This window comes from Aythya ferina (assembly GCF_964211825.1).
Source record: "Aythya ferina genome assembly, chromosome: Z".
Lineage (NCBI taxonomy): Eukaryota > Metazoa > Chordata > Aves > Anseriformes > Anatidae > Aythya > Aythya ferina.
In genome coordinates this window covers 77,031,037-77,045,508 of record NC_140299.1, presented here as the reverse complement: position 1 = coordinate 77,045,508, position 14,472 = coordinate 77,031,037, and the positions used below count along the sequence as shown (strand labels likewise).

Here is a 14,472-nt window from a genome sequence, read left to right as displayed (position 1 = left end):
ATTCTGTGTGACTCCATAGATGCAGTTAGTCTTGTTGAGTTCAGCCATTACTGTCACCTGCAGGCAAGAAAAGCTGATTTGAGATGACTGTAGGCTGGCCCTGGTATGCATTATTTTCTGCTCTACCTAGCTAATCAGGCTCTCATTCTGCATTTCCTTTTTACCACCTTGCTTTATTGTATGACTTGACATGACATTACCTTAGTACCTGGATCTTCTGAAGCTGTGCATGTCACATCTGTTTTCTGTACCCATTTCAGAGAATGACCATAAGCTTCTTCTCAGCTTGACTCCACAGCTTTGGCAATTACTCATGCAAGGAATGGAATATAATAATATACAGGTGCATGTATGCAAGGCTACAGTCTTTCCACTATATTTTCTGTAATGCTTTTTCAGTTATTCAGTGCAATTACCCTGCTATTACCCATTGCAAGAAGATTGATTTTGGTAGCCTAATATTGCTCTATGACAGATGCAGGGATTTTTCTGTCATTTTGCTTTGTTTTACCTCAGGAGTCGTGCTTCTAAGCTGTGCTGGTAGGAGATTGTTAATGATACAGGTACAGATATTTCAGGAGTAATTGGAAATCTTCACACAGGGCTTGCAAAATACAGCACCTCCCAGAAGGCACCGTATATTTGTCAAAGTATAAAAGATTTATTTAGTCTAGTTAGGGATAATTAATAAAATTGAAAGGCTCTGCGCTTCGTTTATGGTTACCTCACAGCATGTGTGTTCTGTGGTAAGGTCTTGTGGAAACAATAAAAAGTATTTTTTGCAGTGAATTGTACATACAGTTTTTCCTAAGGACTTACATAGCAAAATCCAGCATCTGCAGTGTTTCCCGTAACTCCGTGTTCATAGAACCATAGAATCATAGAATCATAGAACAGTTTGCGTTAAAGATCATCTCGTTCCAATCCCTTTGCCATGGGCACGGATGCCACCAACTAGATCAGGTTGCATCCAGCCTGACCTTGAACACCTCCAGGGATTGGGCACCCACAGCGTCTCTGGGGCAACCTGTGCCAGTGCCTCACTACCCTCTGAGTGAAGAATTTCCACCTCATATCTAATCTAAATCTCCCTTCTTTTAGTTTTAAACCATTCCCCCTTGTCCTATCACTGTCTGCCCATGTAAAAGTCACTCTCCATCATTTTTATAAGCTCTCCTTAGGTACTGAGGAGCTGCAATGTGATCTTCCTGGAGCTCTCTTTTGTCCACGCTGACCACCCCCAGTTCTCTCAGCCTGTCTTCAGAGGAGTGAAAAAAATGCCTGAATTACTTAACTACATATAAGATTCTGAACTCCAAATTTTATCTTAAAAATAGCAGTTTTAGAAAGAGATTGAATCAGATTCTTTTTTTTTTTTTTTTTTTTTTTTTCAGGAAATAAACAAAGAAACACATTGAAACTTAAATATGGGAGTTATCCAAAACAATTTTTAGAAGTTACTAGGCTGTCTGTGCATCCAGAGGAGTGAATGCTAAGGATTTTTATATTAATCTACATCAATTTTAAGACAGTCTATAATCAAAGCTTCTCAATAGCAGTGAGACTTCAGTCTGAATGTTCCATACATAAAGAACTTTCACCTTCAAAATTAAGAAGTGCTGTAGGAGGCTAAAGTCCCAAACTCTACTTTGTCTCAATATGTTATATCTGGCTTAGTAAAGCGATCGACAGTGCTATTAGAAACTTTAAGAGCAAAATACTCAGACTGGCAACCAGGTGGATTAACAGTCTTAAATTAAGAGTGATAGTCTCTTTGCATTTTCTTTCCTTCTGTGTAGTGGGTTTACATGGCAAGGTTTTGGCATCAGACCATAAGCTGCCCCATGTCAGTAAAGAGCCGGGCCCAGCCAGCTCTAAAAGGCCAGACCCACTGTTGGCCAGAGCCAAGCCAATGAGCAATAATGGCTGCTCTTCTGTGAGAGCATGTTTAAGAAAGGAAAAAATGTAGCACAATAGCATTTGGAGTGAGAAAATGTAGAGAGAGATAACTGAGCAGACACCAAAGTCAGTGAAGAAGAAAGGCAGGAGGTGCTCTAGGTGACAGAAGTTCCTATGCAGATCATGGAGAGAACCATGCTGGAGCAGATCTCCATGCTGCAGCCCGTGCAGAGGAGCTCCTGCAGGAGCAGGGAGTCTGGGGGGAGCTGCCACCCACCCGTGGGGGACCCGTGCTGGAGCAGTTTGTTCCTGGGGGATGGATGGACCCCATGGGACGGAGCCGTGTGGGAGCAGGTCCTGAAGAGCTGCAGCCTGTGGGCAGCCCCTGCAGGCTCAGTTCAGGAAGGACGGCATCCCGTGGGAGGGACCCCACGGGGAGCAGGGGCAGAGAGGGAAAATGAAGGAGTGGTGGAGACGAAGCGCCATGGACTGACTGCAGCCCCCATTCGCCATTCCCCTAGTTCGCCTGTGCTGCTTGGATGGAGGAGATAGAAGAGGGTAGATGAGGGGAAGGTAGTTTTAGTTTGCCTTTAGTTCTCACTGCTCTAGTCTGTAAGAAATAGGCATTTTGTTACATTAATCTCCATAAGCTGAGTCTGTTTTGCTTGTGATGGTAACTGGTGAGCAATCTCCCTGTCCCATCTCAACACATGAGCTGTTTTTCATCATATTTTGTCCTCCTGTACTTTTGAGGACGGCGAGTCAAAGAGCAGTGTGGTGGAGCTTAGCTAGCCATCCATGTGAAACCATCACATCAGTGAAGTAACACAGGCTTTTCTTCTGTCCCAAAAGTGGCTATGTCTTTGTGGCTCTGCTCTATTCTAATAATTAATCCCCGACCTCTGGCTAGTCCATCATATCATGCAACAGACATTTTCTTGTTTGATTTGGAAATGTTATTCCTCATTCAGACACTTTATGCTGTTGTGCTTGTAAAAGTGGCAGTGTTACTGGACATCCTTTTCTAGCCCATTTATCAAAGTGCTTGCTGCTCTTATTTCAAGGCCAACTTCAAGCAATATTCAGTTCTGTGAATGTGAGTAATACTGATGGGACCCAAGACCTTTACAAGAACAAACCTGTGTGATTTTTCTCTTTTTAGTTCTGCTACATGGTGTTCTGGGCCTTTTCTTCCAGAGGTCAGCAAGATGATTAAAGCTGGAATAAATAGCCATATGCATCGGAAAAGCCTTTCATCCCAAGGTGCTGGAGAGATCAGAGGGGGAGCTGAATGCTAAGTGTAGCTGTGGATTCCTCACAAAGAGCTTGAAATGCCTTGTTTTGTAACTTACACCATGCTGCAATGAAAATATGGTAGAAGAAAGTCTTAGAAATACAGAAAGCACAGCTGTTATGCTAACTGGTGCCAGCCAGATAATTTTGTAAGGCATAGTTCTGAGGTGCTGTAATTACAGATGCAGTAGGAAAAAGACCGGGTCTTTGACTCAGTTAGGGTGTAGCATAGCCATATGCGGTTCCTTCCAAAGTAGCAGTGATTCACACCACAAAAATCACAGACTTCTCATGGTGTTGAAGCCAGACTATTGCTTTTATTTCTGTATCACTTCATACAGCATGGTTGAAATCTCTCAGGTATCCCAGGGCCTCTAATAGTACTGGAAATACAAGGCTGAAGGGGTCGGTGGGCTGTTTTCTTTCAAAACTGCTTTCCCTCCCCCAAAGTTTGACCATTCACTTCCAATGTAGTTTGTGCAGGTATTGTTGGAAGGAAGAGAAGTCCAAGTCTGAACTTTTTCTCTAATCTTTTAACGTCGCTGTCTTATTTATGTTTAAGCTTTGTTAGATCATTACATTATATCAAGAAATATATTGCTGCTTCTCTTACAAGTGTACAGTTTCATCCACAATGAAGGGAAAGAATAATTCACCTTATATGCACCAATTTATTTTTTCTCAGTACTATAAGAATCAGGCTGTACGCTGGGATGAAGATGTGATGGTATGTTACCACTGAGAGAAGGCTAGAGAACTAGTTGACATTTAAGAAGGCAAAAATTTCTCTTGAGTACTCAGTGTAAATAAGCAGGCTGCAGATAAGTGGACAGTCAACCTTACGTTCACCAGTGCAATGTTTCTGAAGAGTGTGACAAAGGCAGCTGTGTAAACTTCATGCTTTCAGAGGACATTTTCATTCTTTTTGTGAATGTTCTGAACACTTCCTTTGCATCCATATTACTCTCTTTCCCTTCTTAAAACTTTGTCTTGAAGAGGGGGATTTCCTCACCTGAGCATGCCCAGATCTTGAATATTTTGAGCCAATACAAGTCCTCCCACCTTAAAAAGGATATATCGGAAAAAGATTAAGAGAATTAAAGCAATAAGAGAGGGAGGAGTAAAGGTGTTTTAGTGTTTTTCTTTCTTCCTACTCAAATCTATTCTATTTGACAGTAAATTAAGTTAATGTTCACAGAAACACAGAATGATTTATATTGTAAGGGACCTCTTGAGTTCATCTAGTCCAATCCCTCTGTTCAAGCAATAACACCTAGAGCAGGTTGCTCATGACTTTGTTGAGACAGCTTTTTTGAGTATCTCTAAGAATGATGAATCTACAGCCTCTCTGGGCAACCTGTTTGAGGGCTCAGTCACCCACACAGTAAATAAGTGTTTCCTGATGTATAGACATATTTTTCTTGTGTTTCAGTTTGTGCCCATTGCCTCTTGTGCCTATTGCCTCTTTTTCTGTCCTTGGCATCACTAAGACCCTAACTCTCTGCACTCTTTGTTTAGGTATTTGTATACATTGATAAGATCCCCCCTGAACCCTCTCTTCTCTAGGCTGAAAAGCCTCAGTTCTCAGCCTTCTCAACTAGGACAGATGCTCTGTTGCCTTGACTGTCTTCATGCCCCTTGTTGTCTTTGGCATCGCTGGCTTGATTCAATTCCATTCGGACTTTGGCTTTCCTAACTTCATCCCTGAGTGATTGGACAATATTCTGCAAACTACATCTGTTTTGCCCACAAAGGGAATTGGTAAGCTATCTCCCTATCTTTGCAATTGATTTCTAATTATCTGTGAAAGAAGTGATGCCCTAGGGTAATGACTAATAAAATAATAACTGAGCCGATGAGAGTAATTTGAATTGAGTTGAAAAGTGCTATGTATATTGGTAGCTAATAGAACACATGAAAATATTTTTCTTTGCTGAGCAGAACTCTCCTCTGGTAGGAGCCAGGCTAGGAAATGGCCTAGAAAATATCTAAATGACCTCAAGTGCCTTTCAGCTTCAGGTAGTTTGTCTGTGCAATTTCTACAGAAAAAATATTTTTCTTTCTATTGTTAGAACTGCACATAGAAAAAGTGAGGGGCTCCGGAAGGCTAGATAATATGTATAAGGTTATCCACCAGGCAAGTGGAGTAGATCAGAATAGAAAGTGTTTCTTTGGCAAGCCAATCCAGTGGTCCACCCATTTCTAGTTCTATTTCAATGCAATCCTGTTGACTATTTAGAGTATTTTAAATTAAGCAACTGAAGTAACACAGAAAGTGTTTTTCTACTTCAAGGTTTTCATAGCAGCTTTTCTGTGTTTCACAGACTTTTAGAACTGTGCAGAGGTGCAGGTTTGGGAGGCACCCTAACACTGGTGCCAGTTGGTTTGGAGGAGATCTCTACCAGTTTAAATTGTTTGTAAATTAAACATCACACCTCTGTCATGGTACTGGTACCAGAAGTGGAGCTTCATAGATAGATGTGCTTATGAAGAAGGGGACAAAAGACCTGCACTGTTTTTACTGGAAACTATAATGAAATTACTTCAGGGAAAAGTGTGCATTTCATAGTGTTTTTTTTTTTTTTTTTTTTTTTTTTTTTTTTTTTTTTTTTTGGTGTGGGGGGGTGTAATCACACTATTTTAGTAGTACTATTTTGTGTTCTCTCTATAGGCTTTTTACAAAGTAGCATGTTTGCCATCTGGTTTGTGAAATTTAGATGTAAGCTGAGAAGAAGAGCTCTCTGTTAGCATTTCATAGAGGGACAATGAAAGAGACTCTGGGCTCTAACATATTTAATTTCTATATAAATCATATTTGTGTGCAATCCTTTAGTAAGGGAAAGTAAGTGTTCATCTTTATTAAGGGAACCAGGCTCCCGACTTGCATATGGGGCAAAAGTGACCTCATTCTGATTGATAGCTTGCAATCTTTGGTGTATTGATTTCCAACAAGATCAAAAAGAGGTTGTATGCAAATTCTGGATATGTAACAGAGATCTGGGACATGGCAAATCATAACCGTGAATGACATCTTGTTACAGGTAAGAAGCTGCTAATATTAACTTCCTCCTTAGGAAGTCTGAAGTAAACTTGAAAAAGATTTGTTTCAGACTTTAGAAAGAAGTAACTAGTTGTATGTGTTTATTGTAGTTTTTGCTTTTCCCTGTCTTTTGAGTATAGCATGTTTAGCTGTTTGATTCATTGTTTAGAAACCCAGGTGGAATGGATTAGCTCATGGAGTAAGAGATGTGTGTTTATTTTAATTTTCCTGTACACCTTGCCAGGAGGCCTGCATTGGCTTGTGACCCTTAGAATTCTTGCTTTGCTCATTACTGCCAAGAAGAAAGTTACTGCCAAGAAGTCACTGCAGGAAGCTGAATATATGAATAAGCTGAATATATGAATAGCAAATGTGCATATACACATACTTAAGCCTGTTACCCTTGAATACATATCGACACTTAGTGCAGGCTGAGTTAAAGTCAAAATGTCTTCAACAGAAGAAGATTCACCTAAAAAGATTCTAAAACTTCTGTTCTTTTAACTTTTTCAATAAATGAAATGCATGTAAGGTATAGCTAGTATTTCCTGTAATGTCAAGCACATGTACAACGTTACTCTCTGGAAGTTACAGTGATGGGTCAGGGGATGCGTTAGCCAATATGAAATTAAATTCAGTATCACCAGAAAACAAAACAAACCAACAAAAGCAAACCAACAAACAAAAAATCCTGGAGCCTTTCCCACAGCTATTCCTCAGTTTATTTGGCATAAACCTTTTCACATGCTGCTGTTTATCTGAAGCCTCACTTCTAAGATTTCTTTGTACTTCCAGATAATTAATATGAATAAAAAATTGCTTAAACATACTTAATTATAATAAAAAGTTAGAAGGAGCTGCAGCCAAAAATGACAGAGGAATAATGCACCATATTTTTCTGCCAGATGGCTAACAAATGATATTCACACAGGCTTGGAGTCTTCTCTAGGATCCTAAACCAGAACACAATCATAGAATCATTTAGGTTGGAAAAATCCTTTAAGATCATCAAGTCCAACAATCACTCTGACATACCAAGTCCCATCACTAAAGTTTAGTTGCTCCTTAGTGCTACATCCACACATCCCTTAAACACATCCAGGGGTGGGGATTCCACTACTTCCCTGGGCAGCCCATTGACTACCCTCTCTGTGGTGGAACCCAGCTCTGAACCATGTTGAATGTCATGCGATTGGACTTGGACCATCAAGCTGGCCTATCCAGAACCCTCTGCAGAGCCTTCCTACCCTCAAGCAAACTAAGAGTCCCACCTAACTCAGTATCATTCACAAAGTTACTAAGAGTACACTTAATCCCATCTTCCAGATTACTGATAAAAATGTGTACCTGGTCTGGCTATGATGGAGTTCACTTTCCCCACACAACCCATATAGTTCTGTACTTTTCACTACTGTTGATATAGGATGGTGCTGATGTAACACCAATGTTTTTACTGTCTCTACAACTTCCCACCACAAGGACGTTAGACCTGGGATGGGCAAGAGGTGAGGAGGGGATGGACACTAGCAGGACAGCTGACTTGAACTGACCAAGAGGATATTCCATACTCTAGGATGTCATACTCAGCAATTGGAGTGGGTTGCCAAGGGAAGTGGTGGTGTCTCCATCCCTGGGGGTGTTTAAGGAAAGTTTAAACCTGGTGCTTAGGGACATGGCTTATTGGGTGACATTGGTAGCAGGGTGATGGTTGGACCAGATGATCTTGAACGTCTTCTCCAACCTTAATGATTCTATGATTCTGTGAAAAGCTGGTGGGGAAGAAGGTGAACTGTCATTATGACAGCATTTGTCTTCCCAAGCAACCACCACATATGTTGAGGCCCTGCTTCTTAAGAAGTGGCTGAAGATCACTTTCTGATGGGAAGAACAGTGTGTTTTGTTTTTTTTGTCCTTTTGCTTTTGCACAACCTTTCCTGTCATTAAACTTCTCCTTATTTTTCTCTACCCGTGAGCTCTTCCTCGCCACCCCTTCTCACTCCCCCCCTCCGTATTTTCTCCCCGAGTCCTTTTGAGGTGGTGTGAGAGAGTGGTGTGGTGCTGCTTATCTGCCCATCAGTTGTTAAACCATCACACAATATTAAACAAAACTGGCCCTGACACTGAGCTTAGCGGAATGCCACTGGTGACCAGCTGCCAAGTGAATTAACTCCATTCACTAGGACTCTTGGAGCCTGGCTCCTCATCCAGTGAATTGTATGCATCTGAGCCCTAAACAGCCAGTTTCTCCAGGGCAATACTGTGGAAAATAGTGCCAAACACTTCACTAAAATCCAGGTAAACAACATCCACAGACTTTCCATTAAGTGGGTAATGAGATGCAGCATTGCTCTAAAGTTCTGTCAGGTTAGCAGGATCAAAGACATTCAAGTAACCATCTAATTATAAGGTCTAACAGAGAGGAATTTTCAAGTCTGTGATAGACCATCTAATTCCAACCCTCTTGCCATGGGAAGGGACACCTCCCACCTAACTGGGTGTCCTGGTTTCAGTTAGAACAGAATTAATTTTCTTCCTAGTAGCTGGTGGAATGCTGTGTTTTGGCTTAGGATGAGAAGAGTGCTGATAACACCCCGATGTTTTAATTGTTGCAGAGCAGTGCTTATACCAAGCCAAGGACATCTCAGCCTTTCGCTCTGTCCTGCCAACAGGCAGGCTGGGGGTGCAGTAAGAGCTGGGAGGGGACAGACCCAGGACAGGTGACCCGAACTAGCCAAAGGGGTATTCCATACCATCTGACGTCATGCTAAACAATATATAGGGGTGGCTAGCCGGGGGAGGGGGCCGGACTGCTCGGGGTTAGGCTGGGCATCGGTCAGCGGGTGGTGAGCAATTGCATTGTGCATCACTTGTTTGTACATATTATTATTAGTAGTACTATTATCATCATTGTATTATTATTATTATTATTATTATTATTATTATTATTATTATTATTATTATTATTATTATTTTCCTGTCTTATTAAACTGTCTTTATCTCAACTCACGGGCTTCACTTTCCATTTCTCTCCCCCGTCCCAGAGAGGGAGGGGGGAGGGTGAGCGAACGGCTGCGTGGTGTTTAGCTGCCAGCCGGGTTAAACCACGACACTGCGTTACTCAAAGTCCCATCCAACCTGGCCTTAAACACTTCCAGGGATGGGACATTCACAGCTTCTCTCGGCAACCTATTCCAATGCCTCACCACACTCAGAGTGAAGAATTTCCTCCTTATAGCTAATCTATATTTTACCCGTTTTTAGTTTGAAACCATTACTCCTTGTCCTGTTGCTACACTCCCTAACAAAGAGTCCTTCCCCAGATTTTCTGTGAACCCCTTTAGATACTGGCAGGCCACTGTAAGGTCTCCCCAGAGGCTTCTCTTCTCTAGGCCGAATAATCCTGGCACCCTCAGCCTGTCTTTGTAGGAGAGGTGCTCCAACCCCCTCATCATCCTCATGGCCTTCCTCTGGACTCATTCTAATAAAGATACACTCTCTTGGAGAGCTTCAAACCCTGACTGGACAAAGCCCTGAGCATCCTGATCTGCCCCAGTAGCTGTGATCCCACAGAGATTCTGTGATAATATCATGGCTGTTGCTAGGTCATGTTGCTCTTATGGTAAGCCTTGAACTCTGTGGATGACTTAAATGTTCTGCAATTAGGACCTGTACACCATTTGAAGTAGTCTACCTAGACTACAAAGCCTTTGATATGGTCTCCCACAGTATTCTCCTGGGGAAGCTGGCAGCCCATGGCTTGGACAGATACACACTTTGCTGGGTTAAAAACTGTCTGTACAGCTGGGCCCAGAGAGTGGTGGTGAATGGAATTAAAACCTGCTGGCAGCTGGTCACCAGTGTTGTTCTCCAGGGGTTGGTGTTGGGGCCCGTCCTCTTTAATAACTTTATTAATGACTTGGATGAGTGAATTGAGTGCACCCTCAGTAAGTTTGCAGATGACACCATGTTGAGGGGACGTGTCTCTCTGATGGAGGGTGCAAAGGCCCTGCAGAGGGACCTGGACAGGTTGGATTGATGGGCAGAGGCCAATGGGATGAGGTTCAACGTGGCAAAACATTGGGTCCTGAACTTTAGTCACAACAACCTCATGCAGCGCTACAGGCTTGGGGCAGAGTGGCTGGAAAGCTGTGCAGAGGAAAGGATCCGGAGGTGTTGGTCAATGCTTGCCTGAACATGAGCTGTCAGTGTGCTTAGGTGGCCAAGAAGGCCAACAGCATCCTGGCTTTTATCAGGAATAGTGCGGCCAGCAGGAGCAGGGAGGGGATCGTCCCCCTGTGCTCTGCTCTGGTGAGGCCGCACCTCGAGTGCTGTGCTCAGCTTTGGGCTTCTCAGTACGAGAAGGACATGGAGGCCCGGGAGCATGTCCAGAGCAGAGCCACAAAGCTGATGAAGGGCCTGGAGCACAAGTCCTGTGAAGACTGGCTGGGGTAACTGGGGTTGTTTAGTCTGGGAAAGAGGAGGCTCAGGGGAGACCTCATTGCTCTCTGCAACTAGCTGAAAGGAAGGTGTGGGTAGCTGGGGGTTGGCCTCTTCCTGCAGATAATTAGCAATAAGAGGGAATAGCCTCGAGTTGTGCCAAGATTGGTTCAGGTTGGAAAGTAGAAATTTCTTCTCAAAAAGAGTAGTCAGGCATTAGAATGTGTTGCCCAGGTGGAGTCACTGTCCTTGGGGGTGTTTAAGGAAAATTGGACTTGGTGTTTTTGGGACATGGTTTAGTGGGTAACATTGGTTCTAGGGGGTAGAGGGGTGGTTGGACCAGATGATCTTGGATGTATTTTCTAACCTTAATGATTCTGTGATTCTGTTATTAGTAGGATTTCAACATTTATGTGTTTTGACAACATTACTAAAGATATTTACACAACAGTACAAACTAGGTCCCTGACTAAAAATGATTATGTTTGAAAATGTTAAATGCCTTGTAATAGAAATTAAGTATGAAAAAAATCAGGTTGTAAACATATTCCATTTTCAAAGTCTGCTCAGAATGTCTTGAAAACTGAGGCATTTCCAGAACTTGAGTATTTTAATCAAGCTACAGATATAGCAGTATTTTTAAAATTATTTTTATTATTCTAGCACTTGAGTGAGCTGCAGTTCTTAATACATGTCACCTGAAGTCTTTCCTGAAGGTAGTCATCTAGATTGTCATAAATGTGAACTGAGGCTCAGCGATTTTAGCTGAGGTCATGTTGGTTGGGATCTGAATTCAGGTTTTAGGTCACAAGTTATTGCTTTGGTCACTTAACAACCCTCTATATGAAGACAATAAGCCATTTAGCATAGTCATGCAATTAGCAAACATTATCTACTAAATTAACTTTCTGAGCTAGACATCAGTGGAGACTTTATTATAGTTCTAATAAATACGATGTAATGCAGATTTATTTTGAAGAAGTTGTTTATATACTGAACATGTGTGATGAGTGCTATACATTTTTTATTTTTTCCTCTGTACATATCAGCATAATGTGGTGGCTACTTCTTGAAGGAATTAAAGAGATCAGAATAAATAGGAGAGATTATTTTAAGTGTAACAAGGCTATAAATTATAACAAGCACCATCCATCACTGATAGAGAACCTACTGTGATCTGAAGATTTACAACTTTCTGAAGAAGTCTACACTATTTTCCTGGCCTGCTGAGTTCACCCAGTTTGGTTTCATGTGCTCTCAGAAGTCATTATCTGATTCTGGCAGATCTTTGACCGTTTTGAGTACTGTGTTCAGCTTTAGACCCCTCGCTACAAAGACATCAAGGTGCTCCAGAGAGTCCAGAGAAAGCAACAAAACTGGTGAGGTGTCTGGAGAACAAGTCTTATGAGGAGCAGCTGAGGGAGCTGGGATTGTTCAGTCTGGAAAAGAGGAGGCTCAGGGGTGACCTTATTGTACTCTACAGGTACCTCAAAAGAGGCTGTAGTGAGGTGGGGGCTGGTCTATTCTCCCATGTGCCTGGTGACAGGATGAGGGGGAATGGGCTAAAGTTGCACCAGGGGAGGTTTAGGTTGGATATTAGGAAGAACTTCTTTATGGAAGGGGTTGTGAGGCATTGGAACAGGCTGCCCAGGGAAGTGGTGGAGTCACCATCCCTGGAAGTCTTTAAAATATGTTTAGATGTAGAGCTTAGGGATATGGTTTAGTGGAGGACTTGTTAGTGTTAAGTCAGAGGTTGGACTAGGTGATCTTGGAGGTCTCTTCCAACCTAGATGATTCTGTGATTCTGTGATTCTATCTTTTCTGTTTCATTACATCTGGCTGGTAAAATTATAGTTTAGGAGGAAGTCCTCTGAATGAACATGTATGGAATGAGAAGAGTAAACATTCTTCTAGCAGAACTAAGGATAATCTTTAATGCTGTTAACTGCATATTAAATCACAAAACTCATCATCATCATCAAATAGCTACCCATAGAGAGCATCCACTGTGCTATGTTGGTAACCAGCCCGTCTTTCATCTGGAAGTTTCTCTGTGTACATTTGGCCATCTGGCCACATTGGCCAGGGAGTGAAATGAAAATTCATCTTACTTATTCAGTGACCTAACCTAGCATCTTCTAAGCATTAGTGTCAGGATTTGAGAGGCTTGTGTTACCATATCAAGAAAGTCTTGTGAGTTAGTGTTTTTTTTTTTTTGTTTTTTTTTTTTTTTTTTTTTTTTGTTTTTTTTTGTTTAGAAAAAAAGAAACCTCCTAATTGGTTTGTTTCCATAGAGCTGAAAACATTTTTTTTTTTTTTTTTCAACAGCTTAAAAAAGACATCTTTTTACACTTCACATCCTTTCTTGCTGACAGAACTAGAGCTGTGGATTTCCTCTCTCATATTGTTTGGAGAAAAAGAATAACAAAAAATCATGCTAATAATCCAGCTCATAGTAGACCTGGCCAGTGTGGGAATAGAGGAGGAAATACAAGGACCTGATGAAAAAACTATGTCTATTTGAAACCATGAAGCCATATAAATAAAAAACTTTTTTTTTTTTTTTTTTTTTTTTTCCCCATATGAATCACAAAGAACACATACTCTCTATTCCATCCTGAATTTTGGGAGGAGGTCATGTCTCAATGTGCATAGCAGAAGCCAGCCCCACTTGACCCAGAGGTAAGCGCATCCTTCTCTTCTCCCACCATGCAGTTTCCAAAGGGCTAAACAAGGCATGGGCTGGGAAGGGTGCTTGCCAAAAGCTTCACAGTTGGGCAGTGCTGGTAGTAAAACTCAGCTCTGGTGGCTCAGAGCATGCCTTGAAAAGGCAGTTTAAACTATTTCTCCTTACTTTCCCTTCTCCCTGCTCTCCTCTTATAAAACAACAACAACAACAACAACAAAAACCTTCTAATTTTCTGTCATATTCCTCATACCTGGGCAGCTGTTGCAATCTTCTTCCTGTACAGCAGCACCAAGCATGGAGATCATGTTCAAAAGCAGAGTCAGGCCACGCAAACTATGTGAGTTTTGTGGGGCTATCATGTCACCATTTTATCTCTGTGACAAATATACAGTAGCACCATTTCAATGAAGAAGAGCAGGAGGTATCTGCTGCAAGAAACAGCAATCCCAAGAGCAGAGGAGAGACTGGAAAGAAGAAAGCTCAGGTTTGCCATGTGGCAAAATGGCTGCCTGCTGTGATGCTGATTTGCTGGGGGGCACATGCTGTGGTTAAGATGGGGTTGAGTTTTTTGTGCATTTGTCATATCTAATCTGTCTGAATGCTACTACTTGTGGAAGTCACAGCATGTCTCACTCCAAACTGGTGTCTGAACACTGAATGAACTTTTAAAAAGATTTGTGGTTGATTTTACTTATGTAAGTTATTGCTATAGACTAGCAAATATTAGATATGCATTTTAGTCTTTTGCATCCAATCTTCCTCGGTGATTTTTATTTCTCGATCACTTTTAATATCCTTAAGAAAAATGAGCAGCCCTACAACATATTATGAAAATGGAATTCATCATAAGTATTTTAACTAATTTAAACAACAAAATATATAAAATAATAAAGGAATTATTTTAATTGACAACCATTTTGAATGATTCTAACCAATTTAATTATTCAGAAAAGTTTCAGAATATCTGTAGTGATAGTATAAGAGGCAGAGTCAGAGATTTCTTGAATATTAATGAGAAATTTTAGTCTGTTCTATATGTAGAACCCGATGTGTATCATTTGGCAGCTAAGTGCCTTAATCCACAACTTATAACAATAACATTCCTTCGTACTGA

General features: G+C 41.4%; 1 long non-coding RNA gene across 1 annotated transcript; it reads right to left on the bottom strand.

Annotated features, from left to right (window-relative positions):
* Positions 1-3,489: 3,489 nt before the first annotated feature.
* LOC311426813 lies at positions 3,490-13,883 on the bottom strand. The gene is made up of 2 exons (XR_014687063.1): positions 13,609-13,883; positions 3,490-4,254 (listed from the first exon to the last, which is right to left on the bottom strand). It is a non-coding gene; the product is annotated as an uncharacterized lncRNA (long non-coding RNA).
* Positions 13,884-14,472: the final 589 nt, after the last annotated feature.